The 16,417-nt window shown below is 35.8% G+C and overlaps 1 pseudogene; it reads left to right on the forward strand.

Annotated features, from left to right (window-relative positions):
* Positions 1 to 11,385: 11,385 nt before the first annotated feature.
* The window catches only part of LOC101591181, a 33,340-nt pseudogene continuing 28,308 nt past the window's right edge, over positions 11,386 to 16,417 (forward strand).

Consider the following 16,417-nt stretch of genomic DNA (forward strand, 5'->3'; position numbering starts at 1 on the left):
GCTCACAAGGAGTAGCCTAAGAGTCTAGTGAATGCTCTTGCCTGGCCAGAAACCTAATGTACAGTTTGGGGTACAACACTCACCTGCTGATGACTATGATACACTCAGACCTCACCTGCCACCCTCCCTCTCAAGGTCAGGAAGATGCCTGTTCCAAGCTGGAAGCTTTCAGTATATAAAATGTAAATACCTAAAAATTATGGAAATTATATTTCAGTGGATATACTTAAGTAAATCAACACACAGATAAAACTGTACTAGCTCTTTATATAATTTCATGTAAAAATGAATACTAAGACCCTGAAATGTAGGCTCTTTGTGAATATGAGTCTTGCCTCAGTTTAGGTTTTGTGTCCCACTGATCAATTTTTTTCCTCTGGGTTATTGTTTTACAATGGCGCTGACTGCTTCTGTTCTTATCTTCACCCTGGAACCATCTCCAATGCTGATACATTTACTATAACATAAATGTCATTGGCACTTTTGAATTTTTGTCCAATAAGTCAACCATGATGAGTCATATACTACCATTTTCATATTTCCTTCTTTGCACATTCAAATATCTACAAATAAGTTGTTTCTTCTCTTTAGAATTCTTTTTCCTAAAAAAATAATTCTTTTTCCTTTAGATATTTCCTTGTTGATTTAGATTCAAGATATCAAGGGATAAAGGATACCTTCCCTGACATTCCATTTTTGTCAGTCCAGTTTTTATTACCAGTAATAAAATGCCACAGAATGAATGAATTTAAAGAAAGAAAGATGTTGGCTCTAGGGGCATAAGTTTGAGGGGCTACATCTGTGAAGCCCTTCTTGTTAGCAGAGTCCCAAGATGAGACAGGGTATCCCATGGTGAGAGACAAAGAGTGTGTGTGTGTCTTCTGATTTTTCCCACTCTTCTTATAAATTCACCAGGATGGCATGGAGTCTAATTAAGTTCCCACCCTTGCAATACCTCATAATGTTCATAAGCTCCCACATGCGTTTTTTTTGGGGAGACTGCATGATAGGACCACCATTATCGAGTCCAGGCATCCAGCCTCTAAAGATGGTCTAGAAGCACTTGTAGGTACACAGATCACTGTATTACTGCCCTAAGTTATGATTGCCTGACCATCTGTTTGTCATCATATAAACTAAACTCTGGAAGAATAGGGACCCTGTCCTCATTATTTACAGCATTTTAATAGCATTACAATCTTATTCTTTCCAATGTTAATGGAGAGGATGAATAAATACATGTTAATGCAAATAGTAATTTTGAAATATCCCAAGATGGCACTGGGCTCTCTCCTACCAGCCCTGAAACAATTTGGAGATTAAGGGAGAATACAGATATAATTATGGGATAGAGTAATGAAATAAAGATTTTATTCCTATTTTCTCCTCAAACTCCATTTACAATATTTTTCATTGCTGTAGTTCTCATTTTAGATGTTACATATAAAATTAAACCTCATTTGTATTTCTTTATGTGCATTCTGTTTAAATGTATTCTGAAAAAGAAGAGCTATGTGAACCAGGATTTTATGCATCATACACCCCATGCAATTACATATTTTTAATTAGCACATATCTCATGTTCCAGAATAAAATGCATCCATAGAGAACCAAGAGTTTATCAAATGTATATAAAAAATATAGAATTTTAGCAATCAAGTTGCTCACATTTTATCATTTAAATCACAGCTTATATATTTTTTTGTTACTGGCATAATATAAAATGAATTGGTGGCTAAATAGAAAATTCATCTGAGTTAAACAGTGTGAGGACAAAACAGAGGCATGCTCACAAATTACATGGCAATATGAACCTTTCAACTGAAATCCTTCAGAGCAACCCCATTGCACCACATCCAAGTCATGTACAGAACTTTGGGAAACCTCTCCTTTCATTGTAATAATATCACCCACAGCAGAAAAAAACTTTTCTGAAGATCATAAATTCACTGTAGGGGCAAGAAAATGAATGATGAAATGGAAATTGTTAAACCCTCTCCAGGGAATCCATATTCATGGACCTGATGTCTTAAGAAGCATCTTGGAATGCAGAGCATACAGGTAGCTTTTGAAGAATTGGAGAGCCAAGAAATGAAACTCTGTGTGTGTGTGTGTGTGTGTGTGTGTGTGTGTGTGTGACATTCTCAACAGCCTATGGTGATAGAAGCATTTTATTCTTGCATGTTGCCCATTCATAATGGTGAGTATGTGAGGATTCTATTTTGATAAATTGAAATTGAACTGCTTAAACGATTTAAATGCCAAAAATTCCCTTAAATTATCCAGTGTTGTCTGTCATATCACAAACATTTAATAATACTACAGTCTGCATTAATCACTGCTGACTACTAGAAGAACACTAGTCAGGAAAAAGTTTATTTTCTTAGATTTCAGAAGTTTTCTCAAAATTATGAATTTTTTTTCCTCTTATTGTGAGGAAAAATCAAAGGCTGAAGACTAAGTTACATGACTTCTCAAGATTTCTTTTCCACATTTTTATTACTTCAGCAATAAGTTGGAGTAACCTACTCCTGTGATTAGACCATGACCTCTGGACTGACACAGCTTAGGAACCTCACTACCACTGCAAGTTGCAGCATCAGAAGCTCCAGAAAGCCTTAGCTACCTTAAAGATTCAGGTTTTGATTTCTACTCCAGAAAAATTATTGCTGGCCCTACTTTCAAGGAAAATCAAAAAGTTAAAAAGACAGAAAGGGTGGTAGAATTTGAATATTTTAAAAATATTTATAAGCTAAAAGATTGCAGTTGGGCAGGATTTTTACAATAGGGGGAGAAGTGTTGTAGCATTCCAAGTTGGCTCTGTAACAATATGGGCTCAGTATTAATGTGGCATTTGGGAAAGTCTGAGTTGATGTTTCCCACGTTGGTTCTCCTGTCAATGACCCACAGTCCTATAACTACAAAGCACTCTAACATGCACAGGGAAACAGCCTGTTAGAAGAAAAGTGTCAGATGCTATGACCAAGATGGAAAAGTCCCCCTAGTCCTGCATGAAAAACAGCAGCAGCTTCATACTTCTCTAAAACAGATCTGTCAATAACCAGAAGGGAGAGAGCTGTTGCGAGCAGCAGTAGCCAATGGCACACAACAAACTTGAGAGACTGAGGTAAATGCCAGGAAAAATACAAGCTCAGGATACTACTTTGTACTTTATAGAGTTGTAAAGCTTTATTCTGGAAAGTTCAAAGCCCTTGACAGACATTTCATTAGTCTCCTCTCTCCCCTTTGAGGTACACAGGTGGCAAGTGTAATTATTGTCATTTTTATGGATGGTGAAAAATGAGGCAAGGAAGGTTAAGTAATATATCCAAAGTTACATAAAATCATGTACACACAAGATTATAGGAGCTTCCTCCCTAATGTCTCCTTAGATGTCTTGTGGCTTTGTTTTTCACTGTGTCAGTTTTGTATCATGCTTTTTCTAAAACAAGTACCTTTAGCAGATCTCCTTTAATTCCTTAGTATATGCTGTTTCCAAAATTTAATAAAAGGGGAGATAGAGGCTTAGAAAAGGTCATGGCTTATTTTCAAAACAAGGAAATCATTCTTTCAGTGCTACTGAGATAACCTCATATATCAAATTTATTGTATTTTTAACAGACCGTATGGTTCATTTTCTTAGTGCCAGCACTTCATCTAAAAGCTTTCTTTAATCCATATAGCTCAGATATATGCTCTGATTCTAAAATCTGTACATTAAAATGAATGCTTCACAACACCGCCATGCATCTCTGAAATGATGAATCATATGACTTGCTAAGTGCCAAGAAGAGAGAATGACCTCCCCTTCCTCTTGGTAGCTGGCAGGGAACCACCAAGTGGTGATGTTGGAACCAGTCACTGGCACTCCACCTCCGTGTCCTGAAAAGACATCTCTGCTTGGCAGCTCTTCCAGTTGAAACATTTTAAAAAAAAATGGTAACAGCAACCAAATGGAAAAAGCTGGAAATTACTAGAGAAGGGGAAAATTTTAACTTCTAAGAAGATAGATATTAGAAAGTGGAAACTTTTCAAAATCTCTTTTGCCAATGAGGTTGTCCAAAAATCAACCCAATTTATTATATAATACTAATGACAAAATTTCTGCATATATTACTGATGATGTAAGACGAATTCATGCAGGAATTACAGAGGTATTAATATTATTAATTTAATTTTTGGGTTTTAAAGTTAGGTGTCAGGATGAGGTCTGCCTCTGAATTTCATTATGTAATGCCATGTTGACTTGGCATATTACCTCAGATGTGAATCTAATACGTCTTGATTTGTTATGATGAAACTAAACTGAAACATATCACTATTCCATGTCTCTTCCTTAAAAGCACTTGGTATAACAAATAACCTATTTGCATGTGGGAAATGGTAAGTTTGAAACTAAAAGACACATTGCAAAGATTTTTTTAATGTACCATATGTAGTTTATTTAGGAAAGTAATCCAGATAGCCAAATCACTATCTCTACTAGTATTAAAATATGACAGTTGGAAACTAAATGTTTGGTTACCTCATAACTATAATTGAATGGATTTTATACTCCTTAATACAGATTTTTTTTGCAATTGCCATTATAAATGTACATATTTGAAGCCATTACATGGAAAAACAGTTTAGCTTCTTGCCCCATTCACACTAATTGGTCTCATCAATATAGGAACACATTTTTATGTGTACATGTCATATTTACGTGTTGTTCTTTGATATATTAAAATACAGATTCCTAAATACTCAAAATTTTGAGGCTGCACTTAAGACTATTAGAATAACTGGCAAATATGATAATGACATATTAATAGTTCCATAGATTAAAAAATTCTTTCCAGACATTTAATATCCTTCAACTATTGCAGCTAATCTGAAATAATTTTCTTGATCATTCATAGCTTATTACTCTGTACAAGATTCCGTTTACTTATTTTACTGCTTAGAATTCACATTACTTTGGACTTTATTTCTTCTGCAAGAAAATATCCATACAGGAGGAATATGCAATAGTTACATATAAAGCAAGCTGCTGCAAAACAAATATACATTATGCTGTATTATAGAGATAGCTATGAAAATCTAATTTCCAGGACTGATAGTGACTTCTACCAGTAGTAGTGAATACTAATAATTTCTCATAAAGTTTTTTCTAATAAAAATGTCTAACAATATTGGCACATTATGAATCACTTACCATATTACCAGTTTTCAGTACATGATTCACAGTAGTATCAACATGTATTATATTTGTTACCTTGAAAATTACTATTTACAATAAAGATGTTATTTCATAAATGACACACACTGATATTTAACTTACACATCAATGATAGAAAATGTTTAATCGTTTTTATCTCGACTTCAACATCATGAATTTAGAATTTTGTTTTTCTTCTATGCCTTCCTTCTTTCTGATATTCAAAGCTATGGAAGTCATTGCTTTCCCAACTCCCCACTCATATCTGTCTTTACAAGATGTTCTGCTTTTTGTAGATGGTCTCTCCAGTATAGCTTGTATCTAGATGTCCCACCGAAACCCTCAGGTGAGGTTTTATTGAGGTGTCTGGATCTACTATGTGAAACGCTGGTACTTACTGTGTAATAAGGAGATCCAGGGCATAATGCTGAGATTAAGAGTGCCTCGTCCTGGGTGGAAGTGCCACCACCCTAAGAGCAAGCAGCCTAGATGGGATATACCGGACAGAAAGAAGATCGTTAGATACGTGCTGCCCTTGCTGCCGCTGACCGTCTTCTGCTCCCTCCTCGCCACTCCGAAATGCCCCCCTGTCAGGCCACCCTGCATTAGAGTCAGTCTCTTACGGGCTGAAACATCTAGAACTGTGAGCCAAAATAAAACTTTCCTCTTACGACTTTGAGTGCTGAGGATATTGTCTCAACAACAAGAAAAATAACCAAGACACAATTTGTCCGAAATTATGTTTAGCTGTTTTGTATGTTTTTTCCTAAACACCATCCCACTGCCACATTTTTTTGTTCATTCTCAAAATTGATTTTTAGCCAGAAATAAATGGCCCACAGGAAGTATGGCAAATAGTTTTCTTCAATTGTAATTTAGTGGGGAAAATATCTACTAAAATGTCTGTTTGAAGAATTATGAAGTTTTGTAGAAGGTCTTTAGAAAAGGCTACATAAGTTTAGGAAGAGTGGGCCAACTATTTCCTTACTACTCAAGATATACCTTCATTTCTTGGTAGAGAATAATTTGCAGAATGAGTTTTCAGTGGAAGCTGGACATCAATGTATGTTGAACTGCAACCAATTTCAACTTTCCACGGTAACATTAGTGCCCCATTAAGAAGCCTACAAAACCCAAATCTTTATGAATTTCCAATGTGAAGTCTGTAGCTATAGATGGCACATAAGAACATAGATTGAATCACTTACTTTCTATAAAGAAATATTACGATAATTTTTTCATGGAACCCAGGGCCTCATACATAGCAAATACTTCATGAGGAAATACACCAACCCTTTTTAATACTTTATTTTAAGATAGGGACTTACAATTTTGTCCAGACTGGCCTCAAACTTTCCATGCTCTGACTGGCCTGTCTTTGCTCATTTTCTTATGCTTTTCTTAACACTAAAATAATTATGTGTGTCCTTTGAGATGTTTTAGATGGTTCACTGTTCATTATGGTCTACCATATCTTCATTCATGCTGTACAAAGGAGACACACGTTGATTAATTCCATAGCTTCAGTATTATTTCTCCACAATTAAAAAAAAAAAAGAGAGCAGGAAGATTTTTAAATGACATCTACTGATTTTCCAAAGAAATGCTTTTAAAAATGTAGTGATTCTTCCTCTTAAATTCTGAAAATGTGCTATTTCCAGATTTCATCAAGTGAGAGACTGTTTTATATGTTCTACTTTAAGAGGAGAAGAATTTTATTTTGAATTTTGTGACTAAGTAGTGCACATGGAAACTGTGTGGGAATTTTTAACCTGCTTGAATGCCTCACTGAATAGTGCTGAGAATGAGATTAAAACTGGGTGTTTATGCCTAATAAGAAGCAGATTTTCATATAAAAACAAAATTCTCTATTTGATATCTGTGATCTATTACTAAAAGAAATAATAACTGTGCCTATAGCCAAGTGATTGTTAAAGATGGCCAAAGTAAAATTTAAAAAATAATCACTGACTCCAAATAGTTAAACAATTTCTAAAAGTGAAATACATTATTTAAGTGTGAAAATATTTGACTTTTTTATTTTGCCAATGTTTTTTCTCATATCTGTCATCGCTAAAAGACTTGACATACTATAAAATTCTGTTTTGTAACCTGAAATCTCCCAGGAAAGAATGGAAGGGACTTATAAGCTCTCCATTTATAATCTTAGATGCATATCTTTTTGATAAGCATTCAGATATATTGTTCATTAACCATCTCAAATTAAAGCTGTGAACTTAGCCAATAATGAGTAAGTCTAAGGAACTTGGATATGATCATTGGATGCAAATCTCAAAGGGTTTAGGGCTTAACCCAGGACCTCTGAAGGAAAGGCGAAAACCCTCTAGGCTGGCCCTCTTGTTAGTTTTACATAGCTATCAAATAGGCTCTGGGAATGTGTCCAGCAGCCATCCAAAAAGAGAAACATATGCATTTCACTTACAGTTAGCACTGAAGCTACCTCGGAAGAGAATAAAGTCAGCAGGTTCATGTTTATGTAAAATGTTCTGAGACTTTAACCCTGAACCAGGTCCATGACCTCTGGTACTGGGGATGCTGGAACGTATAACAGCCTTCTACCTTCCAGTGCAGGTTCTGGGAATGGAAGAGGAAATTAGTTGATGAGGCAGTGAAACTCTAAGAAGCACTTCTCTTGGATACTGCTTTTATGGGAGTGGGAACTAAACATATCCAAGTGATGGGAAATGCAGCTCTATTGCTGGGCATGCGGTAACTCAGCTGTGAGCAATTAGAAGCTTTTCAAACCAAAGGCACTCAGAATTCCACAACTCCAGGCAGCAGGGAGCTTGCAAATGTGCAGGAGACTTAAGTGATGCTAGTAGCCACCTTTGCAATCGAATGATTAGAAATCTTTGTAGAAAGAAATAATGGATTGTAAGAGCAAAGTTCTAATCTGTATTATGAAAGTTTCATGGATAGAATACAGACATGGCTCCTTTTGATTCTTAATCCTATTATAAGCTGATAAGAATTGAATGGCTATGAATGCAAAGGAACCTTGCCCTCCTTGTGTGCAGCATTCTCTGTTCCAAGTAGGAAGCTATAGTGATTACTATCATGATCATAAACTGTCATGATCATTTCACTTGCTTTGTGTTTGAAACTAGTTACTAATATTCTTCAAATGTAACATTTCAAGATGAAGTACTAAATTTGATTTGTTAGTAACATTCGAAAATATATTTTAAAAATTGTTCTTCCCAGAATCAAGGAAGGACTAAGCGTACAAGATATACATCAATGATGTGTTGACTTACAACTTTAATAAAAAATTATTTCTTAATAAATTAGAGAACAAGAATATGAGTGAAGCATAACCACAACCTTATGACTTACTCTGAATTCCAGAAGAAAAGGCCAAAGAAAGCAATTACTTTGGGATAATACAGATTTTCTTTAGTCCTCCTGTTTTCAAACACTACACCAGTTTTCTTTAAAGCATGCAGCACCACTGTATATGACTTCTATTATTCAAATTTTAAAAGAAATTCAACGCTGTATTACTAAACAATCTACAGTCCTGACTCTGCACTTCTCCTGATAGAGTATGAGACCTCTCCTAAAAACGTCTCAAAGGCATAAATGTTTTGGAACTTTTTCAGCAGAAATAAATCCCTGTCATAAAAATATCATGAACTCAACCAAGCTAGGATCAATAGCAGCTGCCTGGGGGCAGATGGATCCATCAAAACTACAAAACCTTTCCCCCATGCTTCAAGAAGTGAGGACCCTCCATATCTGTAGAATTTAAACAATTTGCCTATGCTATGAGGGTATCTAAATGGTATATTCTCAACATGTAAAGATGATCATCATGTTTTTGCCTATGTAATTATTTTAATTCACCCATTACCTTGCTCTTCCATTTTGCAATTAAATTATTTAGTAAGTACACATTAATCTTTGCCTTTGTGCTCTAATTCCTTTCTGATGAGCTTCCTCAATGCAGATACCCTTTTAAAAGCTGTGTTTTTATTCATCTCTTTTAGGCAGCTCCTAATATAACCAAATGCATGTACAGCTGGAGTCAGCTGAAGCTATTTGCCACCTACAAGAACTTGGCAAAGAATGAGCTTTAGAACTGATCTGTGACTGAGTTGACTTTAGTGACAAGATGGTAATCACACTGGTATTCCATTCCTTTTCAGTCTCACTTCCTTTGATTTGGTTAACTTTATACAAAATTTCTCAGGATGAGTCAAACTCAATAGGCCTCTGATAATACGAGGAACAGTTTTACATGTTTCTTCTAGCCTGTCAGATGCTCTGTGGTAACAGCCTTCATCAGCTTGCAACTCATGCTAGTGTTGTAGATGGAGACAACAATGTTTAGAATATTAGTGGAAAGTCATCAAACAGAATCAGCTACTGGCAGCAAGTAGAATTTGAAATTCTGAGTATAATGTTTTCCATATTCACACAGTAGGACAGTCATAAATTTATTTTTATTATTACTTTCATTTGATCCATTTTTAGGAAATATCCTAGGATCATTTGTACTAATTTATGTCAGTAACTGAAAGCCACAAACTGTATTGTCAGGGGCCGGGGAGATGGCTCAGTGGAATAAACACTTCCCTGGCAAGCACAAAGGCCTGAGTTCAATCCCCCGTTCTACAAAAAAAGAAAAGAAAAAATGTATTGTCCACCTCTCATTTTCTTTTTGTCTGTATGAAGCTGAGTGGGTATTTTATATTCACCTCAACTTTCTTCAGTCCTTTCCTCCTAATTATTCCCTCCATTTTTCTCCTAATATCAGAATAAAACTTTTTATCTACACATTACTTGATTTCTAATTGCTCTATAATTTTTAAATATTTCAACATAGAGTCTCTTAATTTTACTAGAAGGCATCCCACATGGAATTTAAACAATTAATAATATAAATCATAATAGATTTCAAATATTATAAAAGAATTTGAAATACAGATAATTAAATCTTAAAAATGCTAATAAAAAGAATTGCCTTATGACACATTATTTAAAGATATCGAACAAAAGGATAGAATGTTAAGAGCTGTAATATAGAAGCAAAAAAAGAACCGTATAAAACAAAACAAATAAAGGACAGCAACAAAAACTATGCTAGCCTTTCCCATCTTGCAAGAGTATGGATGAAAAAACTGAGAAGCCAGACACTAAAGAGAAGGAACCCAAAACCAAGAAGGCTTCTGCCAGTGCTACTGGTAAAAAGGGTAGGGTGAAGGCAAGAAAGTCCAAGAAGGGGCACCACTGAAGCCGAAATCCTGTCATATTTAGAGGAATTGGTAGATACTCCCAATCTACTATGTATCCCAGAAAGCCTTTGTACAAGAGAAAGTACATAGCTGCTAAATCAAATATTGAGAAGAAATGGGAGAAAGTTCTTGCTATGATCACAAAACCAGTTGGAGGGGACAAGAGTGGAGGTACGCACGTGGTTAAGCTGTGAAAAAATGCCTAGATACTACCTTATGAAGATGTGTCCCAAAAGCTCTTCAGCCACAGCAAGAAACCTTTTAGTCAGCATGTGAGGAAACTTTGAGCTAGCATCACTCCCTGCATCATCTTGATCATCCTAACTGGGTGTCATAGAGGCAAGAGAGTAGTCTTCCTGAAGCAGTTAGTCAGTGGCTTGCCACTTGTGACTGTGCCTCGTAGGCTTAATCGTGTTCCTCTAGGAAGAACACACCAGAAATTTGTCATTGCCACCTCTACAAAAATTGACATTAGCAAGGTGAAAATCCCCAAATACCTCCCTGATGCTTAAAGAAGAAGAAACTGTGGAAACCCAGACACCAGGAGGGCGAGAACTTCAACATCAAAGAAGAGATACCAGATTTCAGAGCAGCACAAATGGATCAGAAAGTGGTATACTCATAGATTGTAGCAAAAAACAAAGCTATTCCTCAGCTCCAGGACTACTTGTGCTCCGTTTTTGCTCTGACAAATGGAATTCATCCTCACAAATTAGTGTTCTAAATTTCTTACTAAGAACCTAATTAAATAACTGATACATTAAAAAAAACTACAGATAGGTCCCGCCGACCCAGGGTAGCCGGAAGCTCTTACACACACTCGCTGCCTGGGCTAGGACTGGGTCTGGGGGTTCCCAGAATGCGGCAGAAATTCCTATTCGGTGGGCGAGCCTGTGAGTGACGCCCTCCGGGAAGCTGCAAATGGCAATGCGTCCTACGGAATCAATCACCGTTGAAGAGGTGACCATCAGATTCACCCCAGAGGAATGGGCTCTGCTGGACACAGCGCAGAGGAAGCTGTACAGAGCTGTGATGCTGGAAACCATCAGTAACCTGGAGTCCGCGGAAAACAAGGATATCCATAATGCAGAGGGACAAATAACTACTGGACATATGAAGAAGAAAACACACACCATCAAGCCCAGGGACTACTACAACTTCTATTTAAAGTCATCCTAGGGCCTGCCAGAGAGCTCAACGGACCAAGGTACCTGCTTAGGCAGAGCAGAGGGACCGGGGTTCCATCCCCAGTGTGCCATGCTGGCCCCACCCCCGGTGCCCGCTGACACTTAGAATGAGACTGGGAGTAGCCGTGTGCACAAGTTCCCAGTGTGTGGGAGGCTGAAAACCAAGGATGTTATGAATCTGACCTATGTAATGAGACCCTGTGCACGCTGTACCAAATAAATACATAAAGTGATTCTGTAAGTGCATACTTTTCTACTGTACCTTTAAACATAGACTTAATTTTTGAAGAACTCAAGAGGAATGGTAGACAAATAACAGACTGACTGTAACTATCAAATTAATCTTCAAAGGGCCTCATCCTCTTGCCTGCCAAGTCTGCTTTAGCCTTGCAGGTTGGTAGTTGTATTGATTGCCAGGCACAAGGCTCAGGGTGTGTCTCAGCAGAGTCCCGCCTACTGCCAGCCTCTGTATTATCAGGGCCTCTCTGAGGCATGCAGCCTTCACTGGGTCACTCAGAGCTTTCCTCTCTAGGAAGGGAAGTCAGGCCGAGGATGCATTTGCCCAGAGAGGTGCAGAGTGACAGCGGCTCACTCTGCCTGTGGAACCTGAGTCAGCAACAATGGGCTTCTGGGATCCTCAAATCTTGGTCTCTTGAATAAAACAAAATCAGGATGCAACTGTTATTTCCTTAGAATAAGACTGGTCAATTTTTATGTAATTTCTGCTATCAAAGAAGTATGATGTGAATTGCCAATTTTATCCTATCAAATGCTACTTTCTAACATTTTTCTTACTAATTGTCATGATACTGTCTTTTCCAAATGTACCTTTAATATAGTTCATGAAATATGCTTTAAAAATGTATTTGAACCTGTTCAAAGCAGAAACTACTGTAAATGTATGAATATAAAATCTATAAGTTGTGAAATAAATGATCAATTCATAGAAAAAAAAAATACTACAAAGGCTAAGAGAGCATTAAAAGATTTTCAAAGTTTCAAACCTAGAAAATACAAATTAAAATACCTGCAAGCAGGCGCAGGGGCTGGTTGTTCGATGCTGTGCCTGCAGTGCCAGCCCCACCCCGGGGTCGTGCTGAGACAGCAATTGAGACTGGGTATGGTGGTGCGCGCCTATAATAACAGCTCTTGGGAGGCTGTAAACAGGAGAACCACCAGGAGTCTGATCTAGTAGTGAGATCCTGAACACACTGTAGACCCTTCTGTAAAATACAAATATAAATAAATAAATACCTAGAAAATAATTTCTAAACCAGACAAATATATTCTGGGGGAAAAAACTATCTTTCAAAATTGGAAGAACAATAAAGTCATTCCATGACTAAGAACATCTTAGGAGATACATGAACACAAAGCCAGCACTGCAAAACTACTAATAATTATCCTAGATAGAGACAAGACAGCCAACAAAATCAAAACATCAGATGTAATAAATACTTCATATAAGGGCAGTAGTTTAACAAAAGTGGAAAAATACAGGAGTCATTCACAGTAGAGCAGAATGCTAAGAATAAATCCACACCTCTCAGTAACAACTCGCAGTGTAAATGGACTCAACTTCACAATTAAAAGATGGATTGGCAGACTAAATGAAAATCAGAATATAGAAATCTGTTGCATTTAAGAAATTCGTGTAAATCAAAAAGATATTGAAAGATTTTAAAAATGAAGGATGGAAAACAACATTCCACACACCGAGTATATGAAAGGAAGTATAGGCAGCAAGTTTATTCTCAGGTAAATTAAACTTCAAGCTAAAACTGATGAGGCAAAGAAGGTCACCACATATCACATAAGGGAATAATGCAGCAGAAAGGCTTAGCTGTTGTAAATATGCATGTACCAAATAAGGAAGCACCTAAATTCATAAAGCAAACACTGGTTGACCTAAAAGATAAAATGAGTTTCAATGTAAAGTGGGTGACAGAAATATTAAACTTTTGCAAAGAAACAGATCAACTGAATGAACATAGCAACAATAACAAAAAAAATAACCGACAGAGCTGAACCTCAACTTTGAACAAATCAACTTAATGGAGATCTACGTAGCATTATACCCTACTGCCACTACTGCAACTGAACACATTCTTCTTAGTAGCACATGGAACTTTCTTCAGAAGAGACCATACACTAGTCTACAATATCACTCAGCTATAAAAATAACAAATCATAGGTTTTTATAGATAAATGGACACAATTGTTCCACGCTCATGTAAAACAAATCAGACTCACATGTGTCAGCATCATATTGTTTTGCTAGTGTGAGAACTTGAAAGAGTAAATAAAATCTGAAAAGTACAATAGACACTGTGAAAGGGAAAGAAACTGTTCAATAGGAAGTAAGAACTGGGATGAGGAAAAGGATAAAAGAATGTAGGAAGAGAAAAAGTTATATTTATGCACATATACAGGAAAACTTGGATTATTATATTGGTGATTTCTGCTAGTCTTTTTGTTTGTTTGTTTTGGTTTTTTATTTTGACAATGTCAAGCCAAGTTGTTTATTGGTAAAAACTAAATGAATATTTCAAGTGTGAAAGGAAATACTAAGATTTTATTCAAAAGTTGCACTAAGTGTAACAAGTATGAAACAAGGCTTCTGAAGAAAAGTTTACAATTAGGTACAAAATACTTTATACTTTGATATTCACAGTAGATATATCTAAAAAAATATATTTTATCATACAAATCATATTTCAGTGATACTGGCATACCTACACTTATAGAAGCATAATTCACACTAAAAAAATAATTGAATCACCCGTATGTCCATCCACAAAAGAACTGATATAAAATATGTGCTACTTATACAATATGGACTACTACCCTGCCATAAAGAAAAATTAGCTTCAGTCATTTGTAGTAAAATGGATGCAACTTGAGACTGTAATGATAAGTAATATAAACCACACACAAAAGCTTAAATTTCCCATGGTTTCTTTTGTACAAGAAACTCAAAATACAAATAAACCAGAATCACAGATAAGTATTAGGAAATATACAGTTCCATCCTTTGCAAAGGGGAAGGGAATCAAGAGATAGACAGAGGGGAGAAAAAGGGGAGCAGATTAGAAAAAAATAAGATATGATACCAAGATGAATATGTACCAAGACCTCATTAGAAATGTGACCATTATGTACAGCAAATAGGTACTAATAAAACAAAAAGTACAAATAGATACAACATTAAATAATTTTAGTATTTATCATTAGTAACTATTTCACACTTAGAAAAATTGATCATAGACTCATTATGTACCATGTTAATATTTGTATTGCGCTTTGCTCTGGATCTCTCGAGTCAATTTTGTTGTGTGTGTATTTCATTAACTATTGTATATTTTTTCAGTATAGGCTTATTTTATAACTGAATGAGATAGATTTTTTTTCAAAAAACATATTTGATATAACATGTAAAAGTAGCTCAGCAGTCAATGTGATACGGTACATTAACAGAATAAATGATAAAAAATATACAATCATCACAACAGATGTAGAAAATCATTTTAAAATATCATGATAATTCATAACTTTAAAAAACAAAGAGCTCAAATAAGTAATCTAATACTGAATCTCATATAGTAATCCAAATTCCAACCTAACAAAGAAGATCAGAATAGAAATCAGTGAAACTGAGGGAAAAATAGAATACAAAAAAAAAATGAATTGAAGAAATGGTTCTTCAAAAGAATTTAAAGAGTAGATATTCAAGGATGCTTGGTCAACATAACAAAAGGAGAAAGTGATTCACACTGATGGAATTAGAAATGAAAAAGGCAAAAATCACATCAGACACCACAAAATCCTTAAGACTGTCTTGGTAGTAACTACTATGATTTTTTTTTTCCATTCTTCAACCTTACTTGGTAATTTGGCCCTTCCACAAAATAGGATTCCTATTAGTGAATACTAAGGACGAGACTTATTTTGATTAAAAGTAGTGAAATAGTGGCTGGGGAAAATTTAACAGTTGTACACTATATTTCCGTGTAACAGTTGATTACCATGTACAGGTAACGGTATAAACTCAGTTTTTAAGATATAATAACAACTAATGACTCCATTTAACATTTGTTACATTTTTAAAATGTGGTGACATAAAATTTTAATGAAGTCAAATGAATGTTTCAATCCTATATTTTAAAATCCTTAATAGAAATTCTGTATAGATCCTGACAAATTGCATGCAAAGAAATATATGTGACAGATATGTGTATGCATACAAAAATGTATGCATATGTATCATTAGCTTTGAATGCATTTATTTAAACATTTTATTTAAGTTCTTCTGTAGAATATACACTCACCTGAAAGTTTCTACTGTAAGTTTGATCTTAGTTGTTGAGAAACACTGGCTATTCAGAGTTCTGAGGCCAAAGAACTACTACACAGCTTGGGATGCACTGGACATTAGTGCAAATTACTCAAACAAACAAAACTGAAATGACATGCTGCTTGTCAAAGACATACATTTTTGTCTTGATATTTCCTGCTAATAGCAAAAAGAAAATATCCCTACAATGACCTCATACTTTTTGAAGTTTAATTGTTAAAGAAAATTCTCACTAGTTTTCAATATTACTAGCAGTTATACAAATACAATTTTTTCAAAGTCGAAATCTTCAGCCTAGCCCAGGTCCGGTGAGTGTGTGGAGAGCTTCCTGCTACCCTGCGCCGGCGGAACCAGTCCCAGCCCAGGCGCAGCGTGGGCCAGACCCTCTCCCACCCCCTCGGGCCGCCCCCACCACTCC

This window comes from Octodon degus, unplaced genomic scaffold (assembly GCF_000260255.1).
Source record: "Octodon degus isolate 3935 unplaced genomic scaffold, OctDeg1.0 scaffold00009, whole genome shotgun sequence".
NCBI classification, from domain to species: domain Eukaryota; kingdom Metazoa; phylum Chordata; class Mammalia; order Rodentia; family Octodontidae; genus Octodon; species Octodon degus.